Source organism: Bubalus kerabau, chromosome 21 (assembly GCF_029407905.1).
Source record: "Bubalus kerabau isolate K-KA32 ecotype Philippines breed swamp buffalo chromosome 21, PCC_UOA_SB_1v2, whole genome shotgun sequence".
Lineage (NCBI taxonomy): Eukaryota > Metazoa > Chordata > Mammalia > Artiodactyla > Bovidae > Bubalus > Bubalus kerabau.
The window spans coordinates 50561518-50586852 of NC_073644.1; the positions used below are offsets into that span (position 1 = coordinate 50561518).

General features: G+C 45.2%; 1 long non-coding RNA gene across 2 annotated transcripts in view; it reads right to left on the minus strand.

The window, feature by feature from the left end:
- Positions 1-1466: 1466 nt before the first annotated feature.
- LOC129635831 (uncharacterized) overlaps positions 1467-25335 on the minus strand; it is a 30164-nt gene continuing 6295 nt past the window's right edge. Inside the window, exons 2-6 of one of the 2 annotated variants that reach the window (XR_008706481.1) lie at positions 24346-24670; positions 23247-24218; positions 13941-14042; positions 13057-13248; positions 1467-1838 (exon numbers count right to left, since the gene is read on the minus strand). This is a non-coding gene — a long non-coding RNA (uncharacterized LOC129635831). Of the gene's footprint in view, positions 1839-12809; positions 13249-13940; positions 14043-23246; positions 24219-24345; positions 24671-25335 lie in introns of those variants that run through there. The other variant, XR_008706480.1, reaches the window with a different exon arrangement.

Here is a 25335-nt window from a genome sequence, read left to right on the forward strand (position 1 = left end):
CTGCCATAAGGGTGGTATCATCTGCATATCTGAGGTTATTGATATTTCTCCCAGCAATCTTGATTCCAGCTTGTGCTTCTTCCAGCCCAGCATTTCTCATGATGTACTCTGCATAGAAGTTAAATAAGCAGGGTGACAATATACAGCCTTGACATACTCCTTTTCCTATTTGCAACCAGTCTGTTGTTCCATGTCCAGTTCTAAGTGTTGCTTCCTGACCTGCATATAGGTTTCTCAAGAGGCAGGTCAGGTGGTCTGGTATTCCCATCTCTTTCAGAATTGTCCACGGTTTATTGTGATCCACACAGTCAAAGGCTTGGCATAGTCAATAAAGCAGAAATAGATGTTTTTCTGGAACTCTCTTGCTTTTTCCATGATGCAGCAGATGTTGGCAATTTGATCTCTGGTTCCTCTGCCTTTTCTAAAACCAGCTTGAACATCTGGAAGTTCACAGTTCACTTACTGCTGAAGCCTGGCTTGGAGAATTTTGAGCATTACTTTACTAGCGTGTGAGATAACACTAGTGAGATGGTCTGGCTCTCACAAATGTACATGGCCATTGGCAAAACCATAGCCTTGACTCTTGACTCTATCACTCTTGTCGACAGAGTGCTATCTCTGCTTTTCAACACACTGTCTAGGTTTGTCATAGCTTTCCTGCCAAGAAGCAGTCGTCTACACATCCTACCCATATAAAAAAGGTGAAAAGAGTATACTGAAAAACTTTGTGCCAATATATTTTAAAGTTTACAGGAAATAAATTTCCAGTAACTCCTACTAAACTTCCATACAACTACTAAAACTGACTCAGGAAGAAATAGGAAATCTGAGTAGTCCTATCACTTTTTAAAAATTTGATTTATTTATTTTAATTGGAGGCTAATTACTTTATAATATTTGTGATGGTTTTTGCCATACATCGACATGAAACAGCCATGGGCATACCTGTGTCTCCACATCCTGACCCCCCCTCCCACCTCCCTCCCCATCCAATCCCTCTGGGTTGTCCTAGACCACCGGCTTTGAGTGCCCTGCTTCATGCATTGAACTTGTACTAATCATTTATTTTACATACAGTAATGTACATGTTTCTATGCTATTTTCTCAAATCATCCCACCCTCACCTTCTCCCATAGAGTCCAAAAGTCTGTTCTTTACATCTGTGTCTCTTTTGCTGTCCTGTACGTAGGGTCATCGTTACTGTCTTTCTAAATTCCGTATATATGCATTAGTATACTGTATTGGTGTTTCTCTTTCTGACTTACTTCACTCTGTATAATAGATTCCAGTTTCATCCATCTCATTAGACCTGATTCCTATCACTTTTATAATAACTAAATCTATAATTTAAAACTGTCCCACACAGAAAATACCAGGTTCAAGTAGCTTTACCAGCAAATGTAGATAAGACATTAGAAAAATTATACATATGTATATATATGTGCTAATTTTTTATTACTGAATAACAAATTACCACAAACATATCAACTTAACACCCACTCATGATCTCACAGTTTCCATGGGTCGGGCATCCCAGCACATAATAACTGGTTCTAGATCAAGGTCTCACAAGACTGCAGTCTAGGAATCAGGAAATGCAGCCTCATCAGATGCTTAACTGGGGATAATGGGCTTCTGGGCTCCTTCCGGTTGTCAACAGATTTTACCTCCTCAAAGCTGTAGAACTGAGATCCCATTGTTCTGCTGTCTTTCAGCATTTAGAGGTTTCCCACCACGCCCTGCCACACCGCCCTATCTGTAGATGTGAACACATATGTTTCTTTGCCTCTTCAAGACTGGCAGGAAGCTCTTTCTCTTCAGTCTGCTAGGACGGAGTCCTGCGTTACGAAACATAGTCATGGGAGTTGACATGCCATCATCTTTGCCGTATTTTTTGGATTAGAAGCAAATCACAAGTCCCACTCATACTCTGAGAGGATTATACAGGAATATGGGTCACTGGCATGTATCTGCCACAGTAAGTCAGACAGGAAGTGATTGGGATTAAATCTATGGACCTTGAACAGGAGAGTAAATATACTGATTAGCTTTTATTTTTTTTAGATTAAGGATGCTTATCAAGGTTTCTAGGGTAACCACTAGAAGGGTAGGACTAAGATATATATCTCCAAACTAGTGGGGCATGGGGGATGGTAGCCCTCAGTACACAAGAAAACAAGAAAGAGGAAAAAAGAAATGAAAATTGGGGAAGTAACAAATGCAGAATAAGGTAATATAAATAAATCCACATTTATCAGTAATTATAATAAATGTTAATTAATTAACTTACCCATTAAAAACATTCATAAAACTGAATTTTTAAATAATCTAGCTATAAGCTATCTATGGGCTTCCCATGTGGCCCAGTGGTAGAGAATCTGCTACTGATGCAGGAGACCGGAGTTCAATCCCTGGGTCAGGGATATCCCCTGGAGAAGGAAGTGGCAACCCACTCCAGTATTCTTTCCTGGGAAATCCCATGGATGGAGGAGCCTAGCGGGCTATAGTCCATGGGGTCACAAAAATGTTAGACATACTTAGCGAATAAACAACAAAACTATCTACAAGAGATATTAGTCTGAAACTAAAAGGATGAGAAATATATGAATTTATATACCATCAAACTATTATTCAGAAGAAAAAAGAATGTATAAATATATTGTGATTTGGTCATAAAGTGGAATACCATCCAACATTGCAAATGAGTAAACCACAGCTGCATTTACCAGCATGGACAAAGGCTCCAAAAATGTTAAGTAAAAAAACGAACGTCAAGTCATAAAAAAATGTGTGCAATATGATTCCACTTATATACATTTTTTTAAATATTCAAAACTAAATCATATATTATTTCTGATATATACATATATGATAAATTATAAAAGGAAACTACAAACCTAAATTTTCCCTGGAGATGAGAAAGGAATTTGGAAGGCATACACAGGAAGTTTCAAAGATATTACAATGGAAAATTGGTGGTATTTTGAATAAAATACTAAGTGCAATATGTAAAAACAATTTCTTAACCTAGCTGCACAGTATATATAGATTCATTTTACTTTTATTTTGTACATCTTTTATATGTTCATATGTATATTCCTTGAAATGAATTTAAAATCTGTGGATGGAGGAGCCTGGTAGGCTACAGTCCATGAGGTCGCAAAGAGCCGGACACGACTGAGCGACTTCACTTTCACTTTTCACTTTCTTGCATTGGAGAAGGAAATGGCAACCCGCTCCAGTGTTCTTGCCTGGAGAATCCCAGGGACGGGGGAGCCTGGTGGGCTGCCGTCTATGGGGTTGCACAGAGTCGGACACGACTGAAGCGGCTTAGCAGCAGCAGCAGCTATTTAAAGTTTACTGAAAACCTAATAGCTAACTGTTTTCTTGACCTAAAGAAAAGGTCCAGCAATGGCACCATGAGAAGAGAGGATTTCCCCTGGAACTGCCATGAACTTAATGAGCACTAACTTGTAGCATCCAACAAGGTCATGTCTCCACTGACACACCCCAGCAAAGGTACTGCTCATGACCAGTAACCTATATTGCAGCCAGGAGCCCTACTCTTGCTGGGGACTTAGGGCAAGACCAAGGGATCCTTGCTCCTTTTTGTCATTTCAGTGACCCTGACAGATATCAGCTCCACTCTGGTCACCTCAGAATTCTTGTCCAGGTAGGAAACTTCCCCATAATCCTATATAATACTGTATGATTGAGTCACTTTCTCATATAATGGGCTTCCCAGGTGGCTCAGATGGTAAAGAATCCACCTGCAATACAGGAGACCCAGGTTCAATCTCTGGGTCAGGAAGATCCCCTGGAAGAGGTAATGGTTACCCACTCCAGTATTCTTATCTGGATATTTCCATGAACAGAGGAGCCTGGCGGGCTATAGTCTATGGGGTCACAAACAGTCAGACACAACTGAACAAATAACACTACTACTCACTTAATATATTTTTTATAACACCTCCTATGTGCCACACTATGAACTAACTGCTAGGGATACCAACAGACTATCACAGTATCACGGAACCAACACAGTCCCACCCTCAGACACTCAGAGCCTAAGAGGGCTGCAGACAAGCAAATGGGCACACGCAATAGAGAAGGTCAAGTGCAAAGAGGAAGTGAACTCTGTGCATGAGAAGAGAAGATGGAAGGTTTCCAGTGGGCAAAGGAAATGGCCTCTGAGCTGAGAAGGCAGAGGACTCTGTGATGCCTTCCTCCCAACTCCAACTTGACTTAGCTTCAGTAACATTTCACAGGATTCAGCAGAGAAGGCAATGGCAACCCACTCCAGTACTCTTGCCTGGAAAATCTCATGGGCGGAGGAGGCTGGTAGGCTGCAGTCCATGAGGTCGCTAAGAGTCGGACATGACTGAGAGACTTCACTTTCACTTTTCACTTTCTTGCATTGGAGAAGGAAATGGCAACCTGCTCCAGTGTTCTTGCCTGGAGAATCCCAGGGACCTGGGGGAGCCTGGTGGGCTGCCGTCTATGGGGTCGCACAGAGTTGGACACGACTGAAGTGACTTAGCAGCAGCAGCACAGGATTCAGCCTTTCCTGGATCCTATTGTATTCTTATAATATATTCAAGCTGGGGTGATAAACCCTGTTGCTGTAGGATTTTCCTACAACAGGTAGGATTATTCCTTGCTTTGGATTGTCCTAAAGCAGCCACCTTCCAGCTTCAGAATGGACCACAGTTTCCTGCTCTGCCCTGGCCAAGGCCCCTAGCAGTGGATCTGGTCCTACTGACTGGCTGCCTGGCAAAAAGAACTGAAGAAAGTAGAACTCTTGGCCTTTCCAACCTGAACATCCTTCATCAGAAACATGCAAAGCCAGTCCAGGCTCCTGGCCTCAGTCAACCCAAGCTGTGGGTACCAAGAGAGGAGTCAGGGATACTGAGAAGACAGAGTGTTCATCTCCACCAGGGAGACCGGCTCCACAACTGTCTGTGTGGTCTTTGTGTGGTCTCTAGCAAATCATGTCACCTCTTGGGGCCTCAGTTTCTGCATCTTTGAACTGGTTGTAAACAGTGCCTACCTCTCAGGATAGAAGTGGAGTGAAACAATTAGTTCAAGGGCAGTCCCCTGAAAGATGCAGAGCTCAGCCTTTATTCCAAAGTCAGGGTCAGGGTTGCTCAGCCCTTCCATCCCCACTTAAGCCTGGAACTACTGCCCTCCCACCCATGACCTCTCTTGGCACACCCTCTCACCTGACCAGACCCAGGGTCACTTGGTTCCTGAGTCTGGACTCCCAAGATGCCTCCCAAGGGGGCGCAGAGGGAGCTGAGTGCAGAGCAGGTGGGTGGGGAGGAGGTGATCCGATCGCCCAGGCCTTTCCTTCCAGCTTTGGACCAGCACTGTTCTCAGCCCTCTGAAGGGGAAGGCAGATGCACTCAGATTCCAAAACCTCCTTTCCCGACCCTCTCCTAGGACTTGTCCAGCTGGACGTCAGCCCAGGGATTTTCCCATTGCCCAAAGGATGCTATGCACCCCAGCACCACCAGGTGGCCTCAGGGAATCAGGCCCTGCCTGTATCTCCACTCCTGGGTCTCTTGAGACTTCTGTTTCAAAACTGCAGAAGCCTGGGAGTTGGACACGACTGAGTGACTTCGCTTTGACTTTTCACTTTCATGCATTGGAGAAGGAAATGGCAACCCACTCCAGTATTCTTGCCTGGAGGATCCCAGGGATGGGGGAGCCTGGTGGGCTGCCGTCTATGGGGTCGCACGGAGTCAGACACAACTGAAGCAACTTAGCAGCAGCAGCAAGCAGAAGAGACCTCAAGAGAGAATTCAGGCCAGGCTTCTCAACTTCTTAAAGAAACTGATGAAAACCACTGACCAGTCCCCAGGAAAATGCCCCAGCATGTATACTCAGTACTGTTGTACAACTTCAAAACAACCTTGGACACCCCTTCCCCCGCCCCTCCTACCAAACACCACCATGGAGCCAGTAGAATTTCTTACAACTCAGTCTAGGAGGCCCTGCCCGGATCGCGGCCACCTCCCTCGTTGTCTGGCTGATAAGTGAGTCCCACTGCCTCCTCTCCCCGAGATCAAACCCCATGCCCATGTGCATCAGTGAAACCTGAGTAAACTGCTCCACTATGGAAACTGAAAAGAAAGTCACCAATGCTTAGCCTATTTGAAAGGAGGAGTTTAGAAAAATGAGGAGGGATTTTGGTGGTTTGGGGAATTATGGACAAATTGACTGTCCAGGAGCCCCAGGCATGAAAAGTTTTTTAATCAGTAACTGACACTCCTTTTCCCAAGAGAAACCATGGTTTCACTGCCACCTGCATATTAGAGCACAGAGATGGGGGTTGAATGGAGAGGGAGGAGGAGAAGGACATGGGGGAGACTCCCCCTTCCTGAGACCCTGGGGTCCCAGGGAACGAGTGCACTTCGGAGAACAGGCCCTAACTGTGTCAGGTCCACACAGACACACCACCATCCCAGGTTGGCTGGTTTATCCCTAATAAAACTGTAAACTGACTAAGAGTCTAGGAGAAGGAAAAAGGCAAAACAAAAACTTAAACACTGGGAAGGCGGATGACAGAAGTGAAGGCCAGTAGAAAGTTCCCAGTCACCTCCCCTCCTTCTCCTTGGCACCTTCCACAGCAGGTAACCTGGTCCAGGAGTCAGCTCCTGAGCAAGCAGGCCCTCGGGGCTGCGGCATGTCAGGGACCCGGTCCCTGTCCTTCCAGAGCTCCCAGCAGAGTGGGGAAGTCAGACAGTAACAAAGAAAGAGTGTGGTGTGGCAGTGGCCATGTGAGTCATGCCAGAGGAAGGAAGCCTTCCACTTGGGGTGTCAGTGAGCCCTCCAGTGGGATGTGACTTGAAGAAAGAAGGTCCAGAGAGGGTGGTGGGTGAGACTAGGTAATGGCGGCGCAGAGGCTGGAAGACAGGAGGTGCGAGTGAGTGCTGAGGGCGCCAGGAAGCAAAAGACAGGACCCAGAACGCTTTCCACGTTACCAGCCACCTTTGGCGTCTTTCTGCCATAGAATCTTGACTGTACTCTGGTCCACATCTTTCACTCTCCCCATCCCCCAGCCACCAACACCCCTCACAAAGCGTGTGTTTGGAACTCACTGGAGGACGGAAGCCCACCCACTTCACGTTCACTCTGTACGCTTCTCACATGCGTTCACCACGTGCCAGGCCACCGGGGGCGCTGTTCCAGCACAAGACACACCGCAGGGCAAAGAGAAACGTTTCACATGCGTTCACCACGTGCCCGGCACCACCGGGGGCGCTGTTCCAGCACAAGACACACCGCAGGGCAAAGGGAAACAGCGCTGTGCCTCTTCTGTTCCTGGCAGAAAGCTTCTTAGAGCTGAATCTTTGTTCCCAGCTCCCCCTCGGGTTCCCACCCTCCGCGGTCTGTTATCAGATGAAGGAAGGAACCGCTGGGTCCAGCCTGAGTCAAAGTGCTCACCGCTGGGCCTGACAGTAGCTGAGATCAGGATGAGACCAGGAGTCCTAACACAACTTCATGGATGGAGTTGAGGAGAAGTCGTTCAGAGCAGACGGCAGTCTGACCAGTGTCCAATGTGGGCCCTCGGGAAGCTAGTCTAACCTTCCATGTTTCAGTGAAATAATTGCACCCATAATTAATCCCAGTTGGGACGCAGAGGCCAAGAAATATGACGCTCTGGGGACATATAAGGGGGATCGAAAAGAAAGGGGAGGAAGAAAGGCTTCTTTGAGGAAGTGATGTTTAAGCTGCGATCAGAGGGGGAGAGTAGGAGGAAGCAGGTGGAGAAAAGGGGAAGGACAGAGCATTTGGGGAGAGGGAGCAGCAAGGGTGAGGCTGGGCCCATAAACAGTGGTCATCAGTCTGCACCATTTCAGAGGTGCCCTCCAGGCTACTGAAGACATTAGGGACCAGGCGGAAACACTACCACGTTGGAAAAGGTGGGCAGATACCTGCCCTGCCAAACCCCAGAGAGACATCCACTATTCGTGGAGTGTTCCCCAGTGTGCGTAGCAGGTGACAGAACTCGCATGGGTTAAGAGAATGATATTCTGTCAGGCTTATGCTATTCAGAACTGCCAAAACCCACAGAACAATAGTTCTGAAGAGCAGTTCTAGGGCAGGAGTTGCGGTCCTGGCTGTACAACTGAATATCGGAAAAACACTTGTTTTTCCAGACCAAGCAAATCACGGTAGCTGAGCACAGGACTTTGTCATGGGGACTTTGAAAAGTTCCTGCATGCGTGCGTGCTCAGTCATGTCCGACACCTTGTGACCGCACGGACTATAGCCCTCCAGGCTCCTCTGTCCATGGAATTTCCCAGGCAAGAATACTGGAATGGGTTGCTATTTCCTTCTCTAGGGAATCTTCCCAACCCAGCAATCAAATTTGCATTTCTTGCATCTCCTGCATTGGCAGGCAGATTCTTTACCACTGCACCACATGGGAAGCCCTTGAAAAGCTCCTAAAAGGTTTTTATTTCTAACGAGCAGCCAGGGTTGAGAATCACTATCCTAGCGCAATCCTTTTTTAAAAAACAAATGGAATAACTAAGACCCTTCTACACATTTATCTTAGAAATGTACCCACATTTCTAAGTTCACATTACACACATGTAGAGAGTGAAGACGTGGCAGTGGTCATAGAAATCTCATGTTTAAAATAGGGTTGAACTTCAGGGAAAGTGGGTCCTACTGTCTCTTGCTTAGTCCAGGAAAACAGTATATTAAAAGTTGATCTATAAGGTTTATCATTTAAAAGAAAATAGTGCTATGGATTACCACAAGCAAAAGAATAAAGTTAAATCCCTTCTTTACACATACACAAAAATTCACTCAAAATGGATCAAAGACTTAAATGTAAGAGCAAAAATAATAAAATGCTTAAAGACAAAAAACACAGGAGTAAATCTTCATGGCCTTGGGGTCTTGGGCTGAACGAAACTTTCTTAGCTATGACACCAAAAGCACAAGTAACAAAAGAAAATATTGATTAAATAGACTTCATCAAATCACTAACTTTGTGATGCAAACAATACCATTGAAAGAATGGAAAAAGCACTCACAGAATAGGAAAGAATATTTGTAAATCGCATATATGATAAGGCAGTTGTGTCCAGAATATATAGAGAACTCTTACAACTCAACAATTAAAAGATAAATAACCCAAATAAAAAGTGAGCAAGGAATGTGACTAGACATTTCTTCAAAGATTTATAATAGCCAATAAGAACATGAAAAGATGCTCAGCATCACCAACCATCAGGAAGATGCAAATAAAAGCCAAAATGAAATACCACTTCACGCCCACAAGTATGGCTAGAATCGTAACGACAGAGGATGTGGCAAAGATGTGAAGAAATTGGAGCCTTCATACATTGCTAGTTGGAATGTAAAATGGTGCAGCTGCTCTGGGAAACAATTTATCAGCTTCTCAAAATGCTAAACACAGCGTTACTTACCATATGACCCAGCCATTCCACTCATATAGATCCAAGAGAAATGAAAGCATATGACCACATAAAGACCCGTATGTGAAAGTTTATATCAGCATATTTGTAATAGCCAAAAAATACAAACAGCCTAAAAGAGCATCAACTGATGAATGGTTAAGTAAAATGAGGTATATCAAGGCAATGAAACATTATCCAGCCATTAAAAGGAATGAAGAATTGATACTTGCTCCAGACATGAATGAATCATGCAATCATTACGCTCAGTGAAAGAAGCCAATTACAAAAAACCACATATTGTATGATTTCATTTATATGAAATGTCTAGAACAGGCAAATCTGTCTGAGATAGAAAGTATATGGGTGGCAACCTGTGGGCTGAGAGGTTGGAGGGAGGTGGAGAGTGACAGCCGGTGGATACAAGCTTTCTTTCGGAGGCAATGAAAATGTCCTAAAATTGACTATGGTCATAGTTGCACAACTCTGTGAGTATACTAAAAAACATTGAGTTGCACAATTTAAGCAAGTGAATTGTATGGTATGTAAATTATATCTCAATAAATCTTTTTTTAAAAAACAGCATTAGTCCTCACTTCCTTATTCCGGGTAGGCCTGGGCCACTGCTTTCTTACATCTCGTGTTTTCCATCCCTTTACTCTTTCTGTATTCTTATACCACTGTCTGGATTTATGCCTCTTATCTTGGATTTGCTCTCTCTCTGTTTTTCTGTCTCTCCTCCCTCTCTTATCCCTCCCCTGCTTCATTTCTCACTCCCCAAGAATTCCAGAAAATTCTCAGAAGCGCTGCTTTTGCAGGTTTGTGCATGCAGAGAGTCAATAAGACACAGGCTGGTGGCTTTCCAGTGAGCCAACCAGCTTCACAGTTGTCCTCTTGTCACAATTATGAGTGACCCCAGTATACTTTGCACATCACATGGTTGTGTCTTCAAAGAAAAAGCAAAGCAGGGGACCAAGTCCGGGGAGCTTCCTATGTCATATAGAGCCTCTGGCCACGTTGAATACCTGGGAAGTGGAACAGTTCAGAAAACAGGCTTTTCTGAAATCTCTTAGCCAGTTACCTCGTCCTCTAAAGGGGACCAACGAGAGTAAGGCAAAGCATGACAGAGGGGACACCTGAAAAAACCAGGAAGACTGAGTTCCACAAGTGTGAAGATCGCATTTTCAAAAAACCGCTACGGCGATAGTTCTGATCCTGCTGGCTTGTCCAAATTCTTGGCCAATCTTCTTATAGAAGATAGAGTCTAATTCCCCTCCTTTTCTTCACTTTAGAGTCTTTCTTCTAATGAATGGAATCCAGAGGAAGTGATGCTGTTTGATTTCTGAGGCTGGGTTAGAAAATGTGATGTCTTCGCCTCTCTCTCTCTCACTCTTGGAAGCCCAGGCCTCACAGAAAGGCCACGCATGTGTTTCAGTCAACAACCAGCTAGAGTCTCAACCCAGAGCCAGCATCAAGGAGGGTGGGAGGGAGGGAGGAAGGAGCCTTCACATGCTTTCCGTTCCCAGCGTCCACACCCAACCAGCTGACAAGTCGAAGAGGGATGAGCTATCTCTAAGTCCTCCCCATACTGCAGATTCTTGAGATATTAGTGATCTATTAGTGCACAACGAATTACCCCATAACTCTGTGGCTTGAAACACCTATTTTTCCACAGCATCTGTAGATCAGGGGTTTGGGCATGGCTTGGCTGAGTTCTCTGTGTCAGAGTCTTTCAAGGGCTGTGATCAAGACAACAGCTGGCATCGAGAGGTGCCACTGGGGAGGCTACACCTCCAAGCTCGTTCAGGGGGTTGCTAGCAAGACGTGGTTCCTTGAGGCCTATGGAATTATTGCCTTCAGTTCCTGGACAGGCGGGCTTCACGTCATGTGGTGGCTTACTTCATGCAAGCCAAGAAGGCAACAGAGTGAAAATGGAGCAAGCAACATCACAAGTAGCCTCCCATCATGCTTGCCGTATTTTGTTCATTAGATTCAAGTCATAGCAGAAAAGGCTTTCACACTAAGCAAAATTAATGTCTTGTTATTTTAATCCACTGGGCCTTGGGATGGTTTGTTACACAGTGTTAGGTAATTAGAAAACACCAAAACACAGGGAGAGGGGAGAACTGAGTAGGAAAACTGTATTTATTGAATATTTGCCGTGTATCAGGATCACTTGGCAAGACTGAGGCTTAGACAGGTTCAGGGAGTTGCCAAAGCTATTAATGGTATAAGGAAGATGAAACCAATTCTTTTAGATTCCACAACCTTTTCACTTTTCCACTCCACTTCTTGTCCTTTGAAGAGAAACTATCTCAAACCATTTGAATATCAAATAGTGTTTTACTGATGGCTTTTGTGTTTTCCAAATTCCTAAATTTAACCAGCAGAGACTATTTCTAGGTATACTTCCCCTCTCCCACCCCTTCAATTCTCAATTTTGAAGAACTTTTCCTGTTAATCTGTATTTTCCTCAAATTCTGTATTTTATAAAGCTGGCAGGACCAGCCCTCCAAACTTAGCTAGATTTTCCTCCATAAAAACAAGCTTTCTGGAATACTATTGCTTGCCCGTGGTGAGGACATAGATTCCAGGAAGTTGCTTTTAATGCTAAAAAAAGAACATGAGGCAGACATCTGCTTGAACAGAGAAGAATGTAAAATCCAACTGCTCCCACTGCTGGTGTCTCTGTCAGCACCCACAACCCCCTCCAGTCCTGCAAGAGGAGCTTCAGGCTGAACGCATAAAAGCTGCGTGCTCACGGATTCAGGGACCAGGATCGGAGGGAGGTAGACTTTTCATTGCAAACCTTTTTGCATGGTATCTGCACACATAGTGTGCATGTAAATTACCTTTAAAAAAAAAAAAACTGCTTAAAAATTAATCTCAGATGAGAGATTTCTGTTAAGAGAAATGGGGGTATTTATCAGGATGGATTCAGTGATCACTGTACCTTCTCCCTGGAGAAGGCAATGGCACCCCACTCCAGTACTCTTGCCTGGAAAATCCCATGGACGGAGGAGCCTGGAAGGCTGCAGTCCATGGGGTCGCAAAGAGTCAGACACGACTGAGCGACTTCACTTTCACTTTTCACTTTCATGCATTGGAGAGGGAAATGGCAACCCACTCCAGTGTTCTTGCCTGGAGAATCCCAGGGACGGGGGAGCCTGGTGGGCTGCCGTCTATGGGGTCCCACAGAGTCAGACACGACTGAAGTGACTTAGCAGCAGCAGCAGTACCCTGTCCCAGGGGCTGCTTCTGGGCCACCACATGTGTGATTAAGACCATACTGAAAGCTTCCAAAGTGAGCTCAGGCCTGGGAACACAGCAGAGATGGAAAGAGCATAGAGATGTTCTCATCAGGGTCTCCTGCCTGTTGGGGAGACAAGGAAGGTTTTTCCAAAAGCAGTGTTGCATTAAGGGGGACCTCTCCCAGGGCCCAAGAGTGGACTCTTATCTAACACTCGGAAATGAATTATCCAAGGAGACACTCGAGTTAATAAAGCACAAGACTTTATTGGGAAGGGACACCTGGGCAGAGAGCTAGAGGGTAAGGGAACCCAGGAGAGCTGCTCTGCCACGTGGCTCGCAGTCTTGGGTTTCATGGTGATGGGATTACCTTCCGGGTTGTCTTTGGCCAGTTATTCTGACTCAGGGTTCTTCCTGGTGGCTCACACACTGCTCAGCCAAGATGGATGCCAGCGAGAAGGATTCTGGGAGGTGGTAGGACATGTGGTGTCTCCTTTTGACCTTTCCCAAGTTCTTTCAGCTGTTGATGGCTTGTTAGGTCCATGTTCTTTACTAAGACCTCCTGTCATAAAATAACGCATGCAATGGTTACTATGATGCCTGCCTGGGTGGATGGCTTCAGTCAGTATGTTTCTCCTAAGAGGAGCAGATAATTCACAGCCATACCCTAGATGCTCAGGGGTTGAATGATAATCTGAAAGATGAGTCAAATCAAAGGATGGTCCCATCCTTTTACAGTCTAAGTCATAATGACATTAATGATAATGAGAATTACTATTGTGAGTGCTTAGTCCATTAACATTTAATTAAATTAATGATAAGATTGGAATTAGATCTACCATTCTATTATTTGTTATCTGTTTCTTGGTTTTCTGTTCCTCTCTTCCCCTCTCCCTCCTAGTTTAGACTATTTAAAATATATTTTAGAATTATTTTATGTACATCTTGGCCTTTTGACTAGAACTATTTACATCATTTTTAAAGGTTACACTAGGGATTACACTATACATCCTTGATTTTTCACACTGTTATTACTGTACCATTTCATATAAAAATGTAGAAAATTTGCAGTTGTATTGTTCCATTTATCCCTCATGCTACTCCACCCACAGCACTTTTCACTGTTACTGCCATGTGCATTACAACTACATACCTGTAATCTGTAAGCAATATTATAATTTCTTTTTAAAGAGTCATAAGTATTTCAAAGAAATGGAGAGAAAAAACAGTTTTATATATTACCCAGATATTTACCATTGCTAATGTTCTTTAATCCTTCCAGGCAGTTCAAGTTTCCCTCTGGTATAGCTTCTGTTCAGCCTGAAGAAATTGCTTTGTCTTTTTTCCAATGAAGCTCTGTAGGCAATGTAAAAGAACATCTACTTTGCCTTCTATTTTACAGGATATATTTACTGGATATAGAATTTTGAGCTGACAGTTCTTTCTCTTGACGCTTTAAAGAGGTTTTTCCACTATTTTCTAGCCTCCATGTTTTCTCTTAAAAACTTGGTGGATGTTAAAATTACTGCTGTCCAGTATGCCACGTGTTGTTCTCTGGCTGCTTTCAAATTTCTCTTTATGTCCAGTTTTAACTCTAACGAACCTAGATGTGATATTTTTTGCCTTTGTCCTACGTGGGCTACTCTAGGGTAAATCTCCAAATTTATGTCTTTTACTAAATATAGAAAATTTTCAGTCATTGTTTCTTCAAATATTTTTTTGAAATATTCTTTCTTTCTTCTTCCTCTGAGACATTTATACGAGAATTTTTGATATTGCCCTAGAGGTCCTGGAGACTTTGTTCACATTTTAAAATCTTTTTTTCCCCCTCTCTTTCTTCTTCAGATTGGATCATTTCTATTGGTATACCTTTACATTCACTGACTTTTTTCTGTCATCTCTATTTATATTAGTCCTGAGAGTTAGATTTCTCATTATTGGAAAATGGAGTTACAAATAAGCAAGAGAGGAAGGCTAAAATGAACAGGTTGATTCCTGTCACACTGAATTAGTGTTGGACATCAGTAGAAACTCATTTATTAGGATGATGGGAAAGAGAGAGAAATAGATGTGTTCACAAAAGTTAGTGTACATACATACATTCCCAAATCTATTCACCGACTTAGAAACAATGACATCCTCATAGCAATGAGTGCACCTCGTGACCAGATCTTGGTTTGAAAGGAACAGGACCCCTTGGAGAAACGGTTCATTCCAGGGCTAAGGCAGAGGAAATGAAAGATGAACTTCTAAGCATCTTGTGAAGTAAGGAAGTGCTCAAAAAAAAAAAAAAAATTATGGGGGCTTCCCAAAAGACACAAGACCCTGGAAGGGCCCCTAATACATTAGTTTTGAATTATATCCCAACTAACAAAATAAATATGCTTTGTCCCATAGTACTATAAATCAATTGCTAACTAAATAAATGGGTGGAGGATGAGACAATTTCTCCCTCCTAAGAATTCCAACTAATCAGTGTAGAACAAAAGAAGAAAACGGAAAACCACAGTGAGACATTTCAGTAACAACGGTTGCAGGCAAGATTCAGCAACGAATGCTGAAAAAAACGGGTGAAGGCTTAAGAAAACACAGGGTGTGCCTTCAAAATATCTTCTTCAAATATTTATTAATTTCTGTAGTGGAATACGTTCACAAATTCTTAAACACTTCTCCTGCCAGGAAGAGGACTTTAATTTTTCTCTCTCTGAGTATGGGCTGGATGTAGACTCTCAGTTAACAAACAGTTTAAAATGAGAAAAAAGACTAACAGTATAGTGGAGAAACCTTCAGGTAGCCCTAGAACAAATTGCTCAAAGTCAGCATCACCAGTAATGAGACACATTGGCACCACGTACCCTCTGAAATGATGCAGTGAGGACATGTCACCTCGGTGGTAGTCCTCTCCAAGTTGTTATTTAGTTGCTGTCACGCCTGACTCTTTTGCAACCCCATTGACTGTAGCCCACCAGGCTCCTCTGTCCATGGAATTTCCCAGGTAAGAATACTGGAGTGGGATGCCATTTCCTTCTCCAAGGGATCTCCCCAACCCAGGGATCGAACTTGTATCGCCTACATTGGCAGGCAGATTTTTTACCACTGAGCCACCAGGGAAGCCCCAGGCCTCCCTAGGATCTAATCCTGAGAAAGCTTTAGACTAATCCAAATTGCAGGAAATTCTGCAAAATATCAGACCAGCACTCCTACACAGTGTCAAGGTCATGAAAGACAAGGAGAGAGTAGGAGTCTATCACAGATTGGAGGTAACTAAGGTAAATGTGAAGATTAATGCAATGTGGTGTCTTGAATTGGATCCTAGAACAGAAAAGGAGTGTTAGTAGAAAAATTGAGATAAACCTTCCCTTTAAAACGTATGACTTCTTGAGCATCAGGACAGAGTTATTCAACTCCCAGGCCGTAATGTAAAGCTTTCAACACTGACTTCTTGATGTGTTCAAGTCAGACATACCAATAATAATAACAGTGCCATTTATTGCCTCTTAATGGAGGCCAGATACTCAGCTCAGGATTTTACATACAGTGTGCCATTTAATCCTCCAAACAGCATCATCAACATCATCAACTCCATTTTACAGGTGAGATGTTGAGCACAAAGCAGGATAGTAATTTGCCCAAGGTCACACAGCTAGTAATTGCAGGAACCAAGATGTGAACTCAAGGAGTTTGGCTTCAGCCCTCAGACGCCTTAACTACTATGCTTGGTCTGTGGGAGTGTTTACTAAATTATTGCCTTGAGGAATTAGGAAACTCCATTACAGGGATACTGTGAATCATCCAAATAAGAACCATAAAATATTGGAGGAAGAAATGTTTATATAATTCTTTCTGAAGCAGCAAAATCTATACCCTTGTTTTCCAAGCTTTAGTCTTCCTCCAGCCAGTTCCCCAATTTCTGCCATGGCTGACATAACCTGTGCTCTTAGTCACTTAATATCTTTTAAATTGACTCAATTGTTTTTGCTTAAGTAAATTATTCAAAAAGGAAAGTGACCTCATGTCACTATTGTAAATGGAAAAGCAGTATCATTTACCTTAAGTAAATGGTAACCTAAAAATAAATACCATAGAAACAAAACAATCTCGATAGATTACAGTTAGATACTGGCGCTTGCCAAGGGCCTGAGCCTGAATGGGTTGTGTTCTCTCTTTGCTAAAACAAGGAAGATTTAACGAATGTTGGAGACCTGTCCATGGCAGACCAGCACCTAAAGGTAAGCAGAATTACCAAAAAAACTGAAGTCTTCTTTGTCATTTTGGAATTCAGTGACAGAGACCCCTCAGAAACTTAAACAAAGTAGAAACTATTGGTGTCTCACACAAAAGCCCACAGGCAGGAGGACTGGCCAGTATGGCACCCAACAGCACTGAGAAGAGGCACGCGCCAGCTTGTAGTCCCATCAGGGCAGCCTACACGACCACTTCAAGGACCAAGATTGCTGTTGCAACACCAGCCATCACTTCTGCTCTCCAGGGAACAAGAAGGAAAAGGGAATACCTCTTCTCTTTGAGAATACGTCTCCACTTTCGCTTGCATCTCATTGGCTAGAACTTATTTACATAGACTGGGAGACAGGAAAATGTAGTTTTTATTTTGGGGCAGCCAAGTATCTAACTTCAAAAAAAGGAATGGGAATTCTATTATTAGAGGAAAAGGGGGAAATGGATAGAGAGTAGCAATGTCTGTGATTTTACGATTCTCCATGCCCCACCTATTTTCTTCCAGGACTCGTCTTAGGAGAATCACCAAAGTGATTCCAGCCCAGGCCTTCAGCTGACCTCTCCACTTGCTTCTGAGGTTGACCTTGACCCTGCTGCTCCTTTGCCCATCTTCTGAGCTAAGGAAAGTACTTCTCTCCCCCTACTAAGGTTACATTTTGTTATTAGGCACCTTAAAGCTGCCCTGGCTCTGAGCCCATCTTACAGGGCTCCCTGTGCTAAGTGGGCTGTGAGATGAGCACTGCTCAGGGAGTCATCAGACCTGAGGTGCTTTCTGGCTGCCCCTCTCTGGCTGTGCTGCCATCCCTGATTCACGCCCAGAAACATTTCATCACTGAAAGTGACATTGCAGAGCCAGAGGCAGAGTTCCTGGCCGTGGGCTGGAAGAATCCATGGCCCCAAACTGAGTTGTGGGCTCTGATAACTCTGCCCTGAAACTTGAGAAGTTTCACACATTATAGGAAAGTTACACCACATCCAACACAAAGACATACACAAAAGGCCTTCTCAACATGAAGACAGAGACAAAACTTGCCAAGGATGGTGTTGGCAACCACTAGCAAGTTGGAGATGGAAATCCTCTTATATCAAATGACCTTTTTTTTTTTTTTAATTTTATTTTATTTTTAAATTTTACATAATTGTATTAGTTTTGCCAAATTAATTATAGTCTGAAGAGGAAAGATGTGACCTGACCAGGGAAAGGAGGGAAGTTATGGGCACTGCCATTGACAGCCTCAGAGATGAGTCACAGATGCTGGGGTTACCATCCACCTGGACCACTGAGACCAGGACCACCACTCCAGGCAGGGTTGCGATCATAGGGTTTTAGAGCAGAAGGCCATCTGAAGACCCCCTGGCCCTATAAGTCTCCACATTTCCAAAATCAAAGACATTTTTTAAAAAGCATCAACCCAACAGACTTTTGTTTTAATAGTTCCGTGACAATTAAGTTGTACAAATTAATAATTAAATCACGTTTCTTGTATTTTGTACCTAAGACCCATATCTGCTGGTCAGAGGGCCTAGTGAGCATGGGCAAAATGATAAGACCAAGCTAAGCTTCCAGATGCTTGACATTTGCCTCCCACACAGGCTCAGGCTGCAGAAAAACCCATCGCTTTAGGTGGGAGGTTGAAAAACACCAGGAAAGAACTGGTAAGCCAACCCCACTCTTGGCATCTTTGCTGGTCTCCAGGCTCCTACCAGGTTGGAAAGAGCTAAACTTCACAGTCAATCTCTTCAACTTACTGGTGGGAAAACTGAGCCCAGGAGGGGAAATGGCTCAGCCAAAGCCACCCAGTTATGGATGGTGAGCCATGTCGCACACCTCCTGACTCATGACCACTGTCCTGCCCACTTCTATACCCTCCCAATTGCTCAATCCCCAAACTCCAGCCAACAGTCTCAGAGCACAGTGTGGGAACCAGCTTAGCAGAGTCACAGGGAAGAGAGGGGTTGCTCCCAAAGAAAGGTGAATCATCCACACCCAAGTGTACAAAGTAGCAGGGACGCCTGGATCAGAAAGCCAAGCCTGTGCCAGAATGCCACGGGTGCCATAAACAAAGCAGCCAAACGTGCCAGACTCGTTGTGATTACCCAGCAGGCTGACAGTGTGTCTGAAGGCTGCAGTCTGTGACGGGTCCCAGGACATTCACCTGGCTTCTTAGATGGCTTCTTTGATGATCTTGTGCCAGTGATAAGAGAAAGCATTGTTTTCCCCAAACACTATCCAGATCTAACTCAGGAACAGACCACCCAGAAAGTAGTTGTAACCTGTCATGCCTAATAGGAGAATAAATTGTGATATGTTTTTATTCCCAGGGCCTGATGAAGTCACTGAGTCCTCAGATAAAGTGTCAAACCAGCCTGCAACACCACCTGATAAACCAAGTGTTAGCCCAGTTTTCTTAGTAGCCGTGCAAACTTGAGCTGGCTCTCGGGGGTCCTCGGTGCCTCAATCATAAGTGGGAAGATTTGTCCCTGTAGTGGTTTGCTAGGACTGCCAAGACAAAGTAACCACAGATGGGGATTTAAACAACAGAAATGTATTCTCTGTTTGTTCTGGAGGCTGAACGTCCAAGGTCAAGGGATCAACTGAGTCGGTTCATTTTAACGGCTGTGAGACAGTTTCTGTTCCTTGCCTCTCCCCTAGCTTCTGGCGGTTTGCTGGCAAATTTTGATGTTTCTCCCCTTGTAAATGCATCACTCTGACCTCTGCCTTCATCTTCACATAGCATTCTTGGTGTTGTGTGTGTGTGTGTGAATCTGTCTCCAGTTTCTTTTTTTTGTAAGAGCATCAGTCATTTGTATGAGGAGTCCACCCTAGTGACCTCAACCTAATTCATTACATCTGTAATGACCCCATTTCCAAAGGAGGTCATGTTCTGTGGTGCCGGGAAGTAGGACTTCAACATATGAATCAGGGGAGGACCCGACCCAACCCAGAACCGTCCACAGCCCCCCATCTCAGCACCGACTGTAAGGGTCACAGAAGGCCTCGCATGTGAAAGTACCTAGAGGCAGATAAGGCCAACAGGATGGAGAAGTCTGTGTGGTCCCTTCGGGCTGTGGGGGCCACTGAGATGTGGCTGTAACTCTGATAAGCAGAAACCTGGAAGTCCGAGCGCTTCCTGGCTACTCTGGACAACTCGGCAGACAGGTGGTGGCCATGTTTCCATAAAGGCTTGGTATAAAAAGGCAAACCCAGGCAAGCATTTTCACAGAGGCAGGGCCTCTCGGTTGGTCTGTGACTGAGGAAACTTTGGTTTCTTTTCTGCTCCATCCAAGGGTCTGCTGCAAATTTGCTCTAAGTGGGACTGCCTATCCTCCATCCCACTCATGTTAGAACTGAAACTGAAAGAACTGAGGCTAAAATAACTCAATGCCCTACGTGGTTTGGGGTGAGTGGACAGAATGTTGCCATTTCCTATTGCTGTGTGTAAATAAGCACTGATCACTCTGTAGGAAGCAGCAGATTTCCACACAAGACGAGGGTCACCAGCCCTGCGGAGCTGCCCCTGTTCACCTTGCCAGCTGCCTGGGCCACCCTCTCCTCCACCCGTGCTCCCTCCATCCTATGGCACAAAGAATTGGAGTAATTCATCCAAGGCCCCTCAGGTAAGTGGCAGAAACAGCATTCAGACCCAGCCGGTCTGGCTCTGAAACACCATAATTCCTCATGTCAGACTGAAGCTGGACCACTACCCAGACCAAAGGCTCAGATGCACGATGTGGTATTGACTCTGGAGACAAGCTTGGCCCAGGGGGCGAGTAGAATTTTCCACATTGTGCTTTAGAGTTTTTCACCTAAGTGTCTTGAAGAAGGGAGGCCAGTGGTGGATGCAAAGGCTAGACCATCTGGAGTGAGAGGGAGCCTTCATGTCCCCTTCCCTTGGGGAGGCCTAAGTAGTTTTTTTCATTAATTGATTGAACCTATTGGAAAACATATCAAGCATACAGACAAGGGTAGAGTATTAAAATGTACATACTATTTGGCTTTATCAAATTTAACACTAAGCCATTTTTGCTTCAGATGTTTTACTTTTAAGAAATAAAACCAGAGATGAGTTGAAGTTTCCTGCACATTGTTCCCCTTTCTTCAGAAGAAACCACCATCATAAGGTTGTGTTATCATTCCCAGGAGTATTTTATACTCTTAATACCCATGTGTGCATCCATACATATCTTACAGTACTGATTTGCAGGTCCTAAAACTTTTTCCCAGTGAAATCATACTGGACATTCCTTACTCACTTCTTTCCACTCCACCATTTGCCTTTGCTTGTATCGTGTTGATCCCTGTGGCTGCAGTTCATTCATTTTAACTTCTATAAAAATAGGCCACAATTTTAAACGTTAATTTTCTGGTTGCTTTGCATTTTTTTTAATGTTAGGAATGACCTTGTAAGAAGATTCTTGTACCAACGAGGCTCTCACGCTCTTCTGAAGCATAATCTTAGAAGTAGGATGCCTGAGTCATGGGGGAGGAGCATCTTCAAGTCTTCAGACAGTCACTAGACTTCCCTCCAAAGTGGTTCTACAGATGTACCCTCCCACCTGTAGAACTTTGAACTCTCCACATAGTTGCCTACACTTGGTATCATCAACCTTTAAATTTTTTGCCAAGCAAAATGAAATGGTGTCTCCCTGAGATTTTAATTTGAATTTTCTTTTACTAGCAGTGAGATGCAGCATCTTTTCATGGCTTTATTTTATGGGCATGAGTCTTTGGGTGTCTCCCCTAGTGAGCTTCAAGGGGAAGTGCAGAGTAGCCAGAGCTTAGATCTCAGGCCTGGTGCTCGTTAACTCTAGAAGCTCTCCTAACTCCTGGGTAAGAAATTCACTGTTACCTGAATAGCCTGGAGGGCCTTGTGAAGGGTGAAGGGAGAGAGTAACGGGAGAAGTGGCCTGTTTTACCCTATCCGTCTACTAAACAACTGGAGTCCAGCACAGCACCCCGGTTGGTGACCTACTGCATGACTGTCACAAGGCCAGTCCAGGACGGCAGGTGCCCTCTTCTCTACAGAAGCCTTTTGGGGAGGATGTGAGCAAGAGAAAAGGTAAGATCAAGAGACAACTGCCCTCATAAACCACAAGGTCATATTGTACAGCCCGGGAACTGCCCTGATCGTTCTGTGACAAACATAATGCAAACGAACATGAAAAAGGGACTCAGAGGGCGAGGCTGAAATGAACCAAAGTCACTCAGTCATGTCTGACCCTTTGTGACCCCGTGGACTATAGCCCGCCAGGCTCCTCGGTCCATGGAATTCTCCAGGCCAGAATGCTGGAGTAGGTAGCTGATCCCAAGGCTGATGGATGTTTAATTTTGTCCCATAGATTTGCCAACACACAGGTCCTGGGAGAGCTCCACAAGGCAGTGCCAAGAGAGCATGTTCAGGGTCAGGGTCAGAAACCCGCCCGGAGTGAGCTGAGGGAGCCGAAGGGTGTGCAGACGTGTCTCTTGACAAGCTCAACTGTGAATGAGAGCAGAAGGGCAAGGAGTTGAGGCAAGGTTTTCTTTCACAAAGAGCCAAAGCATTTAAATCCGAGAGAAAGAGATGCAAGAACAGGGCTGTGAACTACTGGAGTGAGGTTTCAGGAGAGCCACCATCCACCATCACAGGAGGTGGGGAAGATCGTGTAGATGAGGCTGGAAGGCTTGGAGGCCAGTGCCCATCTATGGCTGTTCTGCTCTCTTCTTGGGGCAGGATGCTTGGCCATCAGATGCTCAGGTAGGGGGTCACATAGGAAAGTTGAGACTGAAGCCAGCTTGAAACAGTCCTGGAGAACGGGAGGGTGAGCTCGTTAAAGACTGCCACCTCCCTGTCGCCACCTTGCAAACACCTGTTCTAATTCTGCTGTCCTGACTGTGCTTGGATGTTCAGGAGGGCAACAGATGAGGAAACCATGAAGTAAGGCAACCCTGCGCTCAAGTTGGAAGTCCCTGAGACACTGAAGAGAGGGGAACCATCTCCCTCAGAGCTGCAGGCCACCTCTGAATAAGAGGCAGGGTCAGGACTCGAAGCAAGGACCCAGGAGTGGCCAGTGTTTCTGCGTGAAGATGCCTTTGTGCCATAGGGAAGACATGGAAGGGTCAAGGACCAATGATGACAGGCTTGATTCAATAGTTCACTGGTTTGCTTTCTCTTGATTCCACAAGTAAACATGTTTACTGTGTTCTCTTTTTCCATCAACTGAGTATATAGTATGGCAGAAGAAAAAAAAAGTGGCTGATATTTTTTTGGTTAATTACTAACACTTCTCTCCTGATTTCTCTTTGTTGCTTAAAAAATTAATGTTGACTTAAATATTTTTCACTACCTCTCCATTTAAAGGTTTCTCATCCCCTCGCTGACTGTCAGGCGAGACGGAGCAGCGGTTTAAAATTTTTTTCTTTTTCATCCCCATTTAACAGACAAAGAAGCTGGGGACCCTGCAGGAGATGTGATTTGCAAAGACTACTCAGCTTGTGAAAGGCAGGGTTTCAGCTGAAGGCTGTCATCTCTGGCTCGCAGGGCTGGGGTCCGAGTGATGAGGGGCTGGGAGTTCTAGCACCGGCAGACAGGATACCCGGCGACTCCTTGGGCGCCCTCTCCTGGTGGTCGGTGTATGAGCAGGATATCTTCTCCAAAGAGGGCGGCTCTTTCAGGGCAGAAAACTGTGGAAAGCACCTCTGATGCCAGAGAAAACCAGAGGCCTGCCAAGCTCGGCCTCTGCTTAGACGGCACCAGGCCAGAACAGAACTTGGCTTTCACTGAGCCATGAGCAAAGAGCCAAAGAAAACAATGAGGGGACCCACAGCCCCTAGAAGCCAGCCCCCTGCCCCCAGCCCCTCTGCAGACAAGTTCTAGTGACTCACTCCTCCGCAGGGAGCGGCCTGGGAGGAAACAGTCCAGGAGCGCATGGGAGAAACTCTACGGACGGACGTCAAACAGGTCCTGGTCTCCAGGAAGGAAAAACACCACTGAAATCACCACGGTTGGCAACGGTGCTGCTATCCAGGGTCCCGGGGTGTATGGTGAATGGCGTGCAGGAAGGACAGCGAGAGAGCGGGGCACGGGTTCAGCCACACCCAGGAGCCAGCTTCCCGGCCACGGCTGGACAAAGGGTCTGCTGCGACAAGCCTGGGATTGTGGACCGTCAGCCACCACACGGCCAGGTGTGATTAAGATGCTATGGAGAGAATCGTCTAGATTTTGCCTGCGCAAGGCTAACATTTTTAAGGACCATCATTTTGAACTTCTTACCAAAAGAAGAGTCTGAGGCCTGATTCTCGTCTGTATGAAATGCCATCTTTGCAGCAAATAACAACAACAAAAAAAGAGAATGAATCAAACACAGAAACAATGAAGATATTCAAACCCATGCTCTCTTATTGCTAGAGCCACAGAGCTTCAACCCCTGATGCTCAGAATGTTACCTAAACACACACTTTTGCTTCTCAGTGTTGGCACAGTTAGGAATGGAGAATGACCGTGCTGGCAGACCAGGCTCCCTCGAAGCTCCCAGGTGGTCAGCTTCCGGCTGGAGAGAGGGGTGTCCAGGGATGGAGTTCTTGGGATGCAGGGCACTTGGCTGAAACTAAAGGCTCTGCTTTTACTGGGGCACCCAGGGACTGACTCTCTACAGTGTCCAGCACAGGTCCAGAAATTCACTCTTCAATCCCTTGGTCCATGCATTCATTCACCTGCCATCCTACAGGCATGTGCCAATGGCCCTCTTGTGTCTGATACAGAGTTGGGCTCCTGGGTGGATTCAGAGAGCAAAGAGATGGTCTCCGCCTTGAGTAACTGCAACGTGATGCAAAACAGGCCACAGAGCTGTGCTGTGGGGATACATGCGCACCTTGGGTTCCTGGCCTCCGGCCCCTCTGCCGGGACACCTGCTCCCTCACTTCCTTCGGGTCTCTGCTCACATTCCTCTGTCCCGGAGGTCTTCCCCCATTACACGCCATCACTCCCTGTCCCCTGACCCGGCCTTATCATGGCACTTACTCCTCCTGGTCTCTCATGTATTGATGGTCTTGCCCAGAGTGTCAGCTTCATCGAGGCAGAGACCTTGTCCTGCTCTCTTTCGAGTTCTCAGCTCCTATACAGGGCTTCTCACTGACACTGAAAAGTAAATGTTGTGAGAAGAAAGAGCAGAGAGACGGACACTGCTGTGACTCACCAACCATGGCACATGTGAGAGGGCTTCCAGCTGGAGGTGTCCTAGGGCTGGGACTTACAGGAGGATTTGCCTGGGGTGGAAAAGAGAGGACCAGACAGCCAAGCAAAAGAAGTGGTACCTACAGGACTAAGGAGGTTGGAAGAAGGCGAGGCTGGGGGCAGGCGGGAATACAGCTGAAGGCCCTTGAGGCCAAAAAGGGGTCACGGCCTCATCCCTGAGCTGTTGGGAATGATCCAGAGTG